Here is a 13,018-nt window from a genome sequence, read left to right on the forward strand (position 1 = left end):
GGTCGTATTTAATTGGTGTGAATGTTTGTCTGTCTGCTTTGTCTGTCTGGTTGTTGTTTGTCTGTGTTACTCCTGTGATGGCCCAGGGACCTGTCTAGGATGTACCCAAATGCCAGCTGTGATAGGCTTCAGCCTCTAATGAACCTCTAGAGGACAGAATGGGCATAGTTAATGGTGGGATGTCTAAATAACTACTGGATGCAATGTCATGCAGTTTGCTTCAAATAAATCTTACGATTATGTGGATCCCTTGACTTTTCATCGAATGCATTTTAAATAACCACATACATACAATGATGGCTTCTAAGACACACAAGCTGTACTTTGTGCTTATTGCAAGGTAGCAATGCCATGTCTGTTTCATTAACATATACTGCCTTTAAACGGGTTCTTGTTTACCTTTGTTACAAGGAAAGCCCACATAAGGGATCCCTCTTGAAGTATGCATCATCTCATAAGGAGTTCATTAATGTCAGGGTTCATGAGTTGTGACACTTTTGCTGATGTTTTCAAATTAGACAAAGGTGAATGACTACTATTGTCATTTGATTTAATTTAATTTTATGTCTGAAGATGATGTTGATTTTCCAATTTATTTATTTATTTTTTTGTTATTTTGCACATTAAGCTACACTGCTTAACTAGCTTAGGCGGTAGCTTCTATTCACTGACAGTTGCCATGCGTTGCTGGCAATGTGTACATTCACATCCCAGTACCACTAGCATGATCGTTGCTTTGAATAATTTCCATGCCTTTTTGGCCATTGCACCTTTAGGCCAACTTTTCCTCTTCCCTCTTTCATTACAGTCACATTTCCATCTTATCTAGTGTCAACTCAACTTCTTTCCCCTTATTTGTGATTCTCACCCTCTACCTCTTACCATCCCTTACCTCCTTCTCTAGTTGTTATGCTCCATCCTCAATGTCTTTCATCTTACGTCTCTATCCTTCAGTGCCGCCACACTCCTTCCCCTGTCCACTAATCATCTCTCTTTTTTATTTCCCTGGCAGACAGTCCGAGTGCTGTTCCATTTAGTCACAGGCTTTTAATTAGGAGAGATATTAGGAAGGCCACTATCTACCCTACTAATGGTGTATACTCATAAAAGAGTCCGCAAATGCACATACACTGCCCCATATGCACATGCAGTTTCATAAGGAAGATGTAATTTATTGAGAAATGTCTCATTTTCATGTTGTGAATAAACCTGAGCAGGCATCTCAAGTTTGAGCGATTATGTGGTTTTGAAGTAGCCCATTATTATACCATCACTGAACACACACACAAGAAACACCTTCCCATACTTGTTTTTCTCCTTTGATGGTACCAGTTGTGGCGTCAAACCTTTCCAGTGGTTCAACATCTCTGTAAAAGAAATTAAAGCAAGATTAGATTACAGTTCCCAACTATGCACAGAATTCAAAACTTTTCTGCATCCGTTTTTGGCACTTGTGGGTATCTGTCTAGAATTGTGGGCTGAGTTAGGATTTTCTAGATGTGCTATGGAATTGACAATTTTTCCAGTACTATGCCATTAACTGTGACTTTAATTAGGGGGTTGATGGCTTGTATCATCACACTATGTAAATATGGTTCTACCCAATCTGTTTCTGTGCATAAAATCAATGCCTGGATTGAGCTTGCAAGTGTCTGGCCTGGAGTTGTGTGTTCGTGAACAGTGGAACACTATACTACTCATCTGTTGTCATGGTCTCATCAGCCTGCCCAGTCATCATAGCCTGCAGGTACCCACTCCTACTTGAATACATATAAACCAACCTGCTGATGATTCCTCTTGTATTCAGTCTGCATTATAGGAGTTAACTCACCTTTGAGAGAACTACCATTGTTACTAACAGTTTTATGCCCTTATGCTCTTGTTTATGTCAATTTTCAAACTCTCATGTCACATTGTCTGTTGTATGTGTCCATGACAGATGTATGTTGATCTCGTTCCTCCTGCTCTCGCTTCTCTTTTTCTGTCTTTACCTGGGTCCCTCCATATAAGCTGGGTTCTCTCAAGGTTAAAAGGAAGGAAGTTTATCCTTGCCACCGTTGCCTTCCAGCATCACCTTCTGAGGGTCTCAGGCCAGGCTTCAACCCAAATTTTGTCCATCCCATAAGATAATTTGTATTAACATTAATGCTTTAAAAATAAAATGTAACTGAATTTAACTAAATCATATTTTGTTGGTGACTAAAACTACACCAGTTACAGAAGTGTCCATGCTTCTTACTGCCTGATATTCACTTACTGCCTGATTATCTTTCTTTGCAGTATGGAACACCATGATACTAAAAGACAAATACATCATTTCAGGCATTAAAGTGTAAACAACAAAGAAATTAGTCATGTGCCACAAGTATGAAATGCTAATAAGTAACTGTAAGGTTTTGGTGGTGGTGAACCTCTACAATCAGGATGACAACTCACAGTTTTGAAATGTATGTGAAAGGAATGAACAGCATCAGACAAGGAGGGATTTTTCAAGAGCTCTGATATTTTTTTCCTTGAGTCTTTGTGCAAGGTTTCAAAAGAAGATTCCACAATTCCTCGCCAAACATTCAGCAGGCTGCTGGATAACAGAGACAGCCTTTTTGAGGACCAGCAGATTTTGTTGGTGCTGATCCCCGTTTCTCCAACAACCCACACTACTCTTACACCCTGTATATATACACCTGCCCCCAACCAACACGATTAAATTGTAGAGGGCCCACTGATATTCCTCACAATAACTTTAACCCATTTACACGTTCATGTGGACTATATTTCAGTATACCATGACTGTCAGAGCACAGGATACATACGATACCTAATAATAAAATAAAGAAATTAACTTTACTGTGTGTGCTCCATGAAATCCACGCCCCCTGGAAGTAGACCTCAAAGAGAGAGAAGATTAGTGAACTTTCCAAAACAAAATCACAACATAAGAAAAAATAAACTTCCTGTTTCTGTCAGCTGTACTTAACTTTACACAGTCAGTGGATGCGTCTCTTTTCACCTTAGTGATGGGGATGCTCTCCATCTCCCTCACAGTAACTTAATCTAATAGCTTTGTGTTGCTTTGATTGTGCTTTGTGAAACTGCATAGTTTTTTTCCTGGTCTTGAGAATCGTTCAATCACATTGCAGAAGACAATAAAATTCTGTATTGCTTGGGTGATTTGCTCATCTTTGCTGTTAGAAATCAACTGATTAATATAAAAACCTCTGAAGGCAACCTTTACGCCAAAGATGTCAGTAGCATTTTCTATGCTGTATGCAAATAAGCAAAACACACAGAGTCATACAGATTCGCCAAACTGACCAGTGGGAAAAGAACAGCAGTTTTTCTTGTTACAGCTGTTTCTTTAAGTCAAGACTTACAGGCATCCTCCTTGATCATGTAAGATGTCAGGAGTTAAAAAAGAATTGTGACTCATGGAAAGTGGTCTTTAATTGGTGTGTGGGACGAACAAGACCAGCTGCTGCCGTAATAACTTTCACATTGAAATGAAAATGATATCTAATTCAGAGTTTAAATGTGAACAGAATGTGTCATGTAATATAGATGTATAGCTGTTGTAGTCCAGCTTTCATCATATAATATACCTTTAAAAATGCATAATACAGTATGTATAGGTTTCAGTCAAGCAGATATGACCACACATTTCCATTGTTGAAACTCAAGATATGAATCCAACATGTACGGATGTTGTGGCAGCTAAAAGAAACTCTCTATCCAGTCTAATTCTGCATTTCTGAAACAGCTGTTGCAGGTTGTTGATAAGGCCTTACCTAGTTTAGATGAAATGTGTGTTGCTTATTCCCAGCACCTGACACAATATAAACATAGCTCTTCAGGAAATGTGCATGACTGTGTGAATGTTTGTGACTGAGCTTTAACATCCTGCCTTGGTCATCAAACTCTTGTCAGCCTCCAGTTTTCTAGCAGGGTGGATGTGTCTCAGTGGTTTCATTGGGCAAATTAGCATGCAAGTACTTTCTATCTGTATTCAATGCACACTTACACATGTTAAATTCAAGCTCCGTGTTTGTGTGTTATTCTTCCTAATGGTGGTGTGAATAAACATGAATTTGTTTTTTCCTGTTTCCTGCTCAGCAGGGAGCTACTGTGGTAAGCAACATTGCCAGCTGTTCTTTCTACCATATGACAACAAAGGCAGCACAAGACATACATTTTGTTTTCTGTTTATTAGTTTATTGTGTTGTGACTTTCCAGTTCCAAAGACCTCAGATCTCTCTCGTCTACAGTTAGGCCCGTATAGAGTACAGTATATTCTGACAGTGACACAATCTTCATGATTTGGACTCTATGCCACCATATTGGATGCAATTAAGATGCAGTTGAAGTGCAGACTCATCAAACTGGAGTACCTGGAGAAAACCCACGTGGACACAGGGAGAACATGTAAACATGCAAACTCCACCCTTGGAGGCATCAGCGCTAACCATTGAGCTGCTGTTCCGTACTGAAGTGCAGACTTTCAGGTTCAATTCAATGTATTGAACAAAAATATCCTATGAAATATTTAGGAATTACAACTATTTTTTATACAAAGTCTTCTCATGTCAGGGACTCAAAAGTAATTGGACAAATAATGTTAACATAAACAAAATGCTAATTTTTAACACTTAAATACTTGTTGAGAATCTTTGCAGGCAATGACTGCCAGGAACCCATGGACATCGGCAAATGCTAGGTTTCCTCCTTTGTGATGCTTTGTTGGGCCTTTCTACATAAGTTTTGTCTTAAAGTATGCTTTATCAGGTTGAGATATGGTAAATGACTCCATTCCATTCCATTTCTTTGCCTTAAAAACTTCTGGGATGCTTTTGCAGTATATTTTGGTTTATTGACCATCTGTACTGTGAAGTTGCATCCAATCAACTTAGGTGCATTGGGTTGAATCTGAGCTGAAAGTATATCCCCATATGCTTTAGAATTTCTTTGGCTGCTTGTGTCTTCTGTCACATCATCAAAAACATTAGTGACCCAGTGCCAGTGGAAGTCCTTCATGTCCATGCATCACACTACTTTCATAATGTTTGACAGAAGATGTAGTGTGCTTTGGATCATGAGCTGTTCCAGGCCTTCTGCATACTTCTCTCTTCCCATCATTCTGGTACAGGTTGGTTCTAGTTTCATTTGCTGTTCTGGGAAAAGGCTGGCTTCTTCAGGACTTTTTTTTTTTTTTTTTTTTTTTTGACAAAGTCAGCCGTTTTATTTTTGAGGTTGATTGGTGGTTTGCACCATGTAGTGAACCCTCTGTATTTGCTCTCATGAAGTCTTCTCTATGTGGTAGACTTGGATACGGATACACCTACTTCCTGGAGAGCATTCTTCACTTGGGGGAATGTTGTGAAGGGTTTTTCTTCACACTGGAAAGGGTCCCATCCACCACTGTTGTCTTCCATGTAAGTCCAGGCCTTTTTGAGTTCCCAAGGTCACCAGAATATTTTTCTTTTGTTTTGATGATTTAGCCATGCCTAACATTTATGCCATCCTTCTGGTGAATTTATTATTTTTTTTTTGTTCAGCCTAAGGATGGGCTGTACTTTCCTTGGACTGCATGTTGTGGGTTCACAGCAACAGCGTCTAAATGCAAATGTGACACCTGGAATCAACTACAGATGTTTAACCTGCTTAAATGATTATGGATTCATGAGGATATAGCTCATGCAGCCCACGATATAGCTTTTGAGACAATTGTCCAATTATTTTTGGTCCCTTGAAGAAGATGTGGCTACATATTGAAGAGCTGCAATTCCTAAACCATTCCTCCAATTTGGATGTGAATACCATCAGATTACAATTGAAAGTCTACACTTTAAGCTCATATTTAACATGTTTTGGTAAATCTCTAAAACAACAAAACTTGTGACATTTACTAATTATATATATGAACCAACCAGTGGTGATTTTGGTTTGGAAATTCTGGTGGAGCCATGCAGCAATCATGCACATAAACAATTCTTATAATGCAAACCAGAAATGTGTAGATTGGGTAGCGAACCAAGGTGGACCGAGGCTGAGGCCTTGGTGGTCTGGTCCTTGGTTAAGGAAACTGGCTCTTGGAGCATGGAACGTCACCTGATGTGGAAGGAAGGAGCCGGAGCTTGTGGAAGAGGTCAAGCATTATCGACTAGATATAGTCCTTGAGAGGGGTTGGATTCTCTTCTTTGGTGGAGTTGCTCTGGGTGAGAGGCGGAGGGCCGGGGTGGGCTTTTTGCTTGCCCCCTGACTCTCTGCCCGCATGTTGGAGTTGTCCCCGATGGACAAAAGGGTTCCCTGCGCCTTCAGGTCAGAGAATGGGTCCTGACTGTTGTTTGTGCTTATGAGCCAAACAGCAGTTCAGAGTACCCACCCTTTTTGGAGGACCTAGGTCGGACGTTCGGCTGTCGCAAGTTGTGGCCGCAAGGCCTGACATCAGCAGTCAGGCTGATGAAGTGGACCTACAGGACATGGTTGTGGGTCTCCGAAAGCAGCTGACCTGTACCGGATGGCTAAGCAGTCTGCAGCCAGGCGTGGGAGGAGTTCGGTGAGGCTATGGAAGAAGATCAGTCGGCTCCAGAAATGTTCTGGGTCAGCAGTCAGCAACTCGCCCACACTGTGTTCGGTAGGGATGGGGAGCTGTTGATGTCACCAGACAAGAAAGGGAAGGGAATTCCCAAAATAAAACAGGAAACTCAAAACATGTTCAAAGGAAAATAACAAAGACACACATTAGATTAATTGGTGATTCTAAAGCCCAAATAGGCTCCAGCAACCCCTGTGGCCCTCCAGAGGACAAGCAGTTAAAGAATATGAATGAATTTGTGAATTCTGTCCATCTGTTATGATTCTTTATCTGCTAACCCCTGACTCCACTTACTTTTGCTCAAGTTTACTTCAGGTATACGTTGTATTTCCCAATTTCAATCGGTTTCTATAAATGTTCCTTCTGTTCCCTGAAAGCACCCACACACACCTCCAAATGCTAAATTGGTGCTACTGTTTATCATTATAGAGACTGTGATTCACACTAAGTGGTTGGCATTTAAACAATACAGAAGAAACATTGTGTAATTTACTCATTAAATGATGACCTAGTCAATGATACCACATAATTTACCTCATCTTTTAGCTCTAAGCTTGGCATGAGTCATGATTTATTTTTAACAATGATTCTCAGAAACTCAGAGAATGCATTTTTTGCTTTGTTCTTCAAAAAAAGGAAAAACAATGTTTATTGACTGTTTTTCATGATTGTGAGTCATTTCATATAAGGACATGTTATTAACATTTTAAGTCACCTTTCTGGTCTGCCCCTTCTTTTACTGTCTCTGTTGATTCACAGGTGATTGAGCAATTTCAGGTTTATAGATGGTCAGTGGTCTTTGAGAGACCGTCCATGTTTTTGTGTCTCTGTGTGTGTATACTGTACATGGACACATGTAATAATAATAATAATATTAATAATAATAATAATAATAATAATAACAACAACAATAATAATAATAATAATAATAATAATAATAATAAATTTTATTTACAAGCGCCTTTCGGAACCTCAAGGTCACTTACAATGAATTAAAATAAGGATGAAATGCAAAATACAACAAAATAAACATGAAAACAATAATATATAGAGATCATCATAAACATGAATAAATAATTAAATGGGTAATGGGTAGAATTGGGTGTCATCAGCATAGCAGTGAGTGTGGCCAAGGGGAAGGATGTAAATAAGGAAGAGGAGAGGTCCCAGGACAGAGCCTTGGGGAATGCTGGATGTGACAGGGAAGGGTTGGGAATTGACCTTGATGTAGTGGGTGTGGCCAGAGAGATAGGACTTGAACCAGAGGAGAGGTGTGCCAGTGATGCCAGTGGCGGACAATCTGTTGATGAGGACTGAGTGGGATATTGTATCAAAGGTTGAGGAGAATGATAATAGACAGCAAGCCAGAATCAGCAGCAGTCAGGAGGTTGTTGGTAATTTTGAGTAAAGCTGTTTCGGCGCTGTGTTTTGAGCAATGAGGGAAGTATGCCAGAGGAGAGCAAGGAGCGGATGATTGTGGTGATTACTGGTGATAAGGCAGGGAGGTAGGTCTAACTAGGGTTGTGGGTAGGGGATAGGTGGCAGGTGGAGGGCTTTGATTTCAAAATAAGGGCAGTGACTTCTGTCATGTTGGGGAGTGTGAAGGAAGTCAAAGGGCGGGACCAGCTGCAGGAGAGAACAGGTGAGTTATAGTTGGTTCTGTGAAGAACGACATTAGTGAATTGCATTGGGAGTTGGAGAGGGGGAGAGAGGATATTGGGTCTGGGGGGAGCGTGAGTTTTTGGACCAGGGAGAACAGGGACTTTGCGTTTCCAGTGTCAGAGTATATGAGTTCAGTGTAGTATGAGGTTTTGGCTGAGGAAAGAGCTTCTTTGTACTGTAGGATGTGGCTTTCATAGAGATCTTTGTGAACAGTGAGACAAGTTATCTTGAAAAGGCGTTCCAGTTGGCATCCTTTGGCTTTGAGGGTGCAGAGGGCAGGGGTGAAAAAGTAAGGGTAGAGTGGGAAAAGGAAACCGAGCGCGTTTTCAGTGGGGCAAAGACATTGAGGAGTGAGAAATATGGGGTTGTTGGAGGGAGGCAGTCGATGGCAAGTGTTTCCTGCTCCAACACACCTGATAAAAAATGAGTGACTGATTATCAGGCCACTGCACAGCTTGATGACAAGCTGAACATTTGAATCAGGTGTGGTGGAGCAGGAAATATCTAAAACATGCAGGGCAGTGATGTGATGTGAAATTCGACTGGGTCCGGGGCTGGAACACTGGAGGAACCAACTGCTGGTGGTTGCTGTGTATGTGGCTGCTTGGCTCCCGTAGGCACTTCGTCGTGTTGTGAAGCATTGCCAGCATGGCCCAGAGTGACACCGCCTCCCTCAGCAGTCTGGGATGCTGATGATGTTGCAGACTGATGGTTGGGATGTTCACTAGGAGGTCTCCAGGTGCAGCAAGACACCAGCAAGGAGGAGCCTCCCCTGGCATCTCCAGGCCATGCCTGGTTGACTCGACACGCCAGCAAGGAGGCTATCGTAGCGCCAGTGTCAAGCAGCGACAGGCTTCTGGTCGACCCCGGAATGGAAGTTGCTGGATCCGCAGTTTGGGAGTTCGTGGAGACTTTGTCCACTGAGGGGAACAGAGGACCCAGGCCTCCGTTGGGTGGCTGGATGGAAGCCAGTGAAGCTGTGGTGGCAGGTGGGGAGCAGGAGATTGCAGCGACGCTGCCAGCAGTGGTCTGGCCTGGTTCAGGCTGGTGGTCTGGAGTTTGTCAAGATGTGACAGGGCCTTGAAGTGGTTAGAGAGGGTGAGGCGAACTGGAGAGAAACTGCGACCACAGACACTTTTCTTGCCACGGACCAGAACTTTGGGCAAAGTGGATTTTTGTTGGTAGTGGAGCAGGACGAGGGATGTGGGCTCCCGGGCTCCCATGGCACCATGTCGTGGAAAGCTGTTTTGAGTGAGGTGAGGTGGAGGGATTGTTCGTGTGCCACATTCCACCAAGAGTCCAGCAGTTTGGTTTTGTATTTTGCGGTGAGTTTGCAGATGTCATCTCTGTGGTGTTTGCTTTGTCAAGCTCATTGCATTGCAAGATTCATTGTACTCTCCTGCCAGAGCATGGAAGACAAGGTTAGCCACTAGTCGTACCATTTCCTCGTCCGAAAGTTGCTCCTCGTGATCCACCATGTTGGCCATGTGAAATTGCTTTGTTTGGTCATGATGTATTTACAATGTTGTGTGGTGTTTGTATGTATGAATGTTGCATTTGTGTATGTACCCAAGTGTCTAAATAAGGGCTCTGAAGCCAATGAAAGAAGCAGGGGCGGAACAACCTTGTTCCTGCACACACACACACACACACACACACACACACACACACACACACACACACACGCGCGCGCGCGCGCGACCAGCCCACACAGACATACAGACACACACGCACAACGCCCACACACATACTCATTTACAGACCCAGATATTAATTCCTGTGATTCTGGTACTGTTCAAACACAAGTTATTCTCTTTGGGGCTCTTCTCTTTTTGCATCTTTCTTTCAGCCTTGAAGCCTAGCACATTGTATCCTCGAGGAGCAGGCCACTCTTTGTATTTGTGTATGTTCATTTTCAGTGTTTGGTGAGCACAACAGTTAGGTGGTTATACAATCCTGCTGTCAAAGTAAACTGTGAATGATTTAGTGTGTAGTCTAACCCATTCTAGAAATTGTGACGATTTTGAGAGAATGTCAGTGAAATTGCTCTCTGACTGCATAAAACGACTCAATTTTCCGCACTGAAATATGCAGTCCAGTTTGCAGAGGAAATAACATTGAGAAGTCTAAAACACGTATCTACATCAGACCATCAAGTCAAATATTTGGACATTACGCGTATTTGGACATTACACATTTTTAGTTCTTAGTCTCCACTTGGCAACAAAGAATTTTCAACCTGAGCTCATGAATAAAAGAGCTGACAGGTGGCTCTAAGGTTATTGAGAGTTAAGACTTTCTGTTTAGATTAGCTGTTTGTCAGTATTTAGAGTTAGCATGTGACCTTGTAAGATAATAAGGCCAGGTGGGCAGGGTATAGTGGATGACTTCAAAAAATATTTTTCACAAAATCAAGAAAACAGTTAGTTAGGATTACATGTACCCCTGTCAACTATCAAATGAAGACTTCATGACCACAATCTAGAAAGGATTCACCATAAGATGGTTTGATGAAACAAAAATAAAACCTCCTTCAAAAGGATGGAAAGAGGGAAGACTCAAAGTAAATCATTAGAGCAGGAAGACAGTTTTCAGGGTGAAGAGGTGGATAAGGCTGCAGCTATCGATTCTTTTTGAAATCGAGTAGTCTACTGAATATATATATATATATTTTTTTTTAAGCAACAATACTGTAACAGACCGTGTTTACACTCCGGCTGTTCGGGTTGTGTTCAGTTAAGTTGTACTGCAGTGTATGGGGTTGTGGGACGTCTTGGGGGGTGACATTGTCAAAGTCTGAGAAGCCTGTCAGTCATGGCAACGATGAGGGCGAAGTAACCAGCTGGGATTAATGGAGGACCTGTGGGGGTGTGTCAGGGGTGTGTATGTAGGGAGAGAGACGTGACAGAGCTAATGTTGATAACGCTATATGTAATAATTCCCAAATTGACACACTTTACTTAAAAATATTATTAATTATTATTTACATGACTGACTGCGGTGGCGGTTTGACTGATAGCCTCTCGTTAGGCTGGATAACAAACCAGAGCCTCGCTGGAAGGCTGGCCTAAGGCTAATTCATTAGCTGGCTAATTAGATAGTTAACTTCAGCTACTGGACTGGCTATATTGGGCACTGACACCGACCATAAGAATAATTCTCCAAATTCACTTACCGGATGGTCTTGTAGGAGGTGCTTTTAAAATGATCCAAATGGACCAAAACCTCAAACTCAGCCGAAAGTTGCCATTAGCTCAGGCTTGACCTCTGGCAGCACCTATACGTCACCTATCACTCAAAGTGGGAACGCCCTTAATTATGCAAAGTTTTAAACATTATTAAAAAATAAATTCCATTCCATTCAATTCAATTTTATTTATATAGCGTCAATAACATTACAAATTGTTTCAAGACGCTTCACAAAAACCAGTCTGCAACCTCCAGAGCAAGCCTGAGAGCGACGGTGGCAAGGAAAAACTCCCTTTTAACAGGAAGAAACCTTGAGCAGAACCCAGCTCATACGGAGGGACCCATCTGCTGAAGGCCAGCCGGGTAGAAACAGAGAAGATAGAGAGAAAAGAAGAACAGGAGAAACAGATAGACAAACTTCTGTCATAGCTACATACATCAAGCTGAAGGAAACATGTAGGATCTAGTAATATAGCTGATGATCTTATGTGACAGTTTGTGAGTATAACAGGAATCATGGGCAGGTTGGTGAATTGTTCATCCATGTAGGAGTGGACAACTGGAGGAGGCCATGATGACTGGGGCAGATGTAGTTTATGGAGCTTCACAGGTCTGATACACAGCACTCCAGACCATGAAGACCGGGCTGGTTGATGAGGGCACGGCAGTAGATGTAGCTTAGAACTCCGCAGGTCAGATATTCAGCGCTCCAGAACAGAGACCCTCACAAGAAGATGGAGTGGGAGGGGAGGGGAGGAGAGGGTAAGGGAGAGAGTGAGACACAGTGGTTAGTATAGAAAATAAATTATAAGAGACAGAAAATAAAATTATAAGGTATTAGAGGACAGGAGCCAGAGAAGAAAGAGGAGAGGACATGTCCTCAGTGCGTCGTCCCCCTGCAGCCTAGGCCTATAGCAGCATAACTAAGGGATGGTTAAGCCAGCCTATAAGCTTTGTCAAAAAGGAAAGTCTTAAGCCCAACCTTAAACGTAGAGACAGTGTCTGCCTCCCAAACCCAAACTGGGAGCTGGTTCTGTTGGGACAATATGGTTCTATGAGGTATTTAAGATATGATGGAGCTAGGCCTTTCAAGGCTTTGTATGTAAGAAAGAGGATTTTAAATTAAATTCTAGATTTTAAACAGAGCCAATGAAGAGAAGCTAATACTGGAGTAATATGATCTCTCTTGCTAATTCCTGTCAGTGCTCTTGCTGCAGAATTTTGAATCAATTGGAGGCTTTTTAAAGAGCTACTTGGAAAGCCAGACAGTAACGAGTTACAATAATCCAGCCTGGAAGACAGCCGTTCACTTTTTTACGCTAACTGCCTCAGAATAGCAGCAACTAGTGACTCATCAGTGAACGAGCGAGAGTTACACAACAACTGAATGACACCGAATGCCACACCACACTCACGGTTGTAACATCAAACAACCAAAAAAACACTGAACTCCCACAGTGCATTGCAGCACATTTACTAGTTGCTATCGAGTATTTAATTCAAATGTATTTTTATTTTAGTGCATTAGTTTTTTAAATATAATTCTAAATTTGAATTGATGGTGATCTTTTAACATTAAAA

This window comes from Mugil cephalus, chromosome 9 (genome assembly GCF_022458985.1).
Source record: "Mugil cephalus isolate CIBA_MC_2020 chromosome 9, CIBA_Mcephalus_1.1, whole genome shotgun sequence".
Classification (NCBI taxonomy): domain Eukaryota; kingdom Metazoa; phylum Chordata; class Actinopteri; order Mugiliformes; family Mugilidae; genus Mugil; species Mugil cephalus.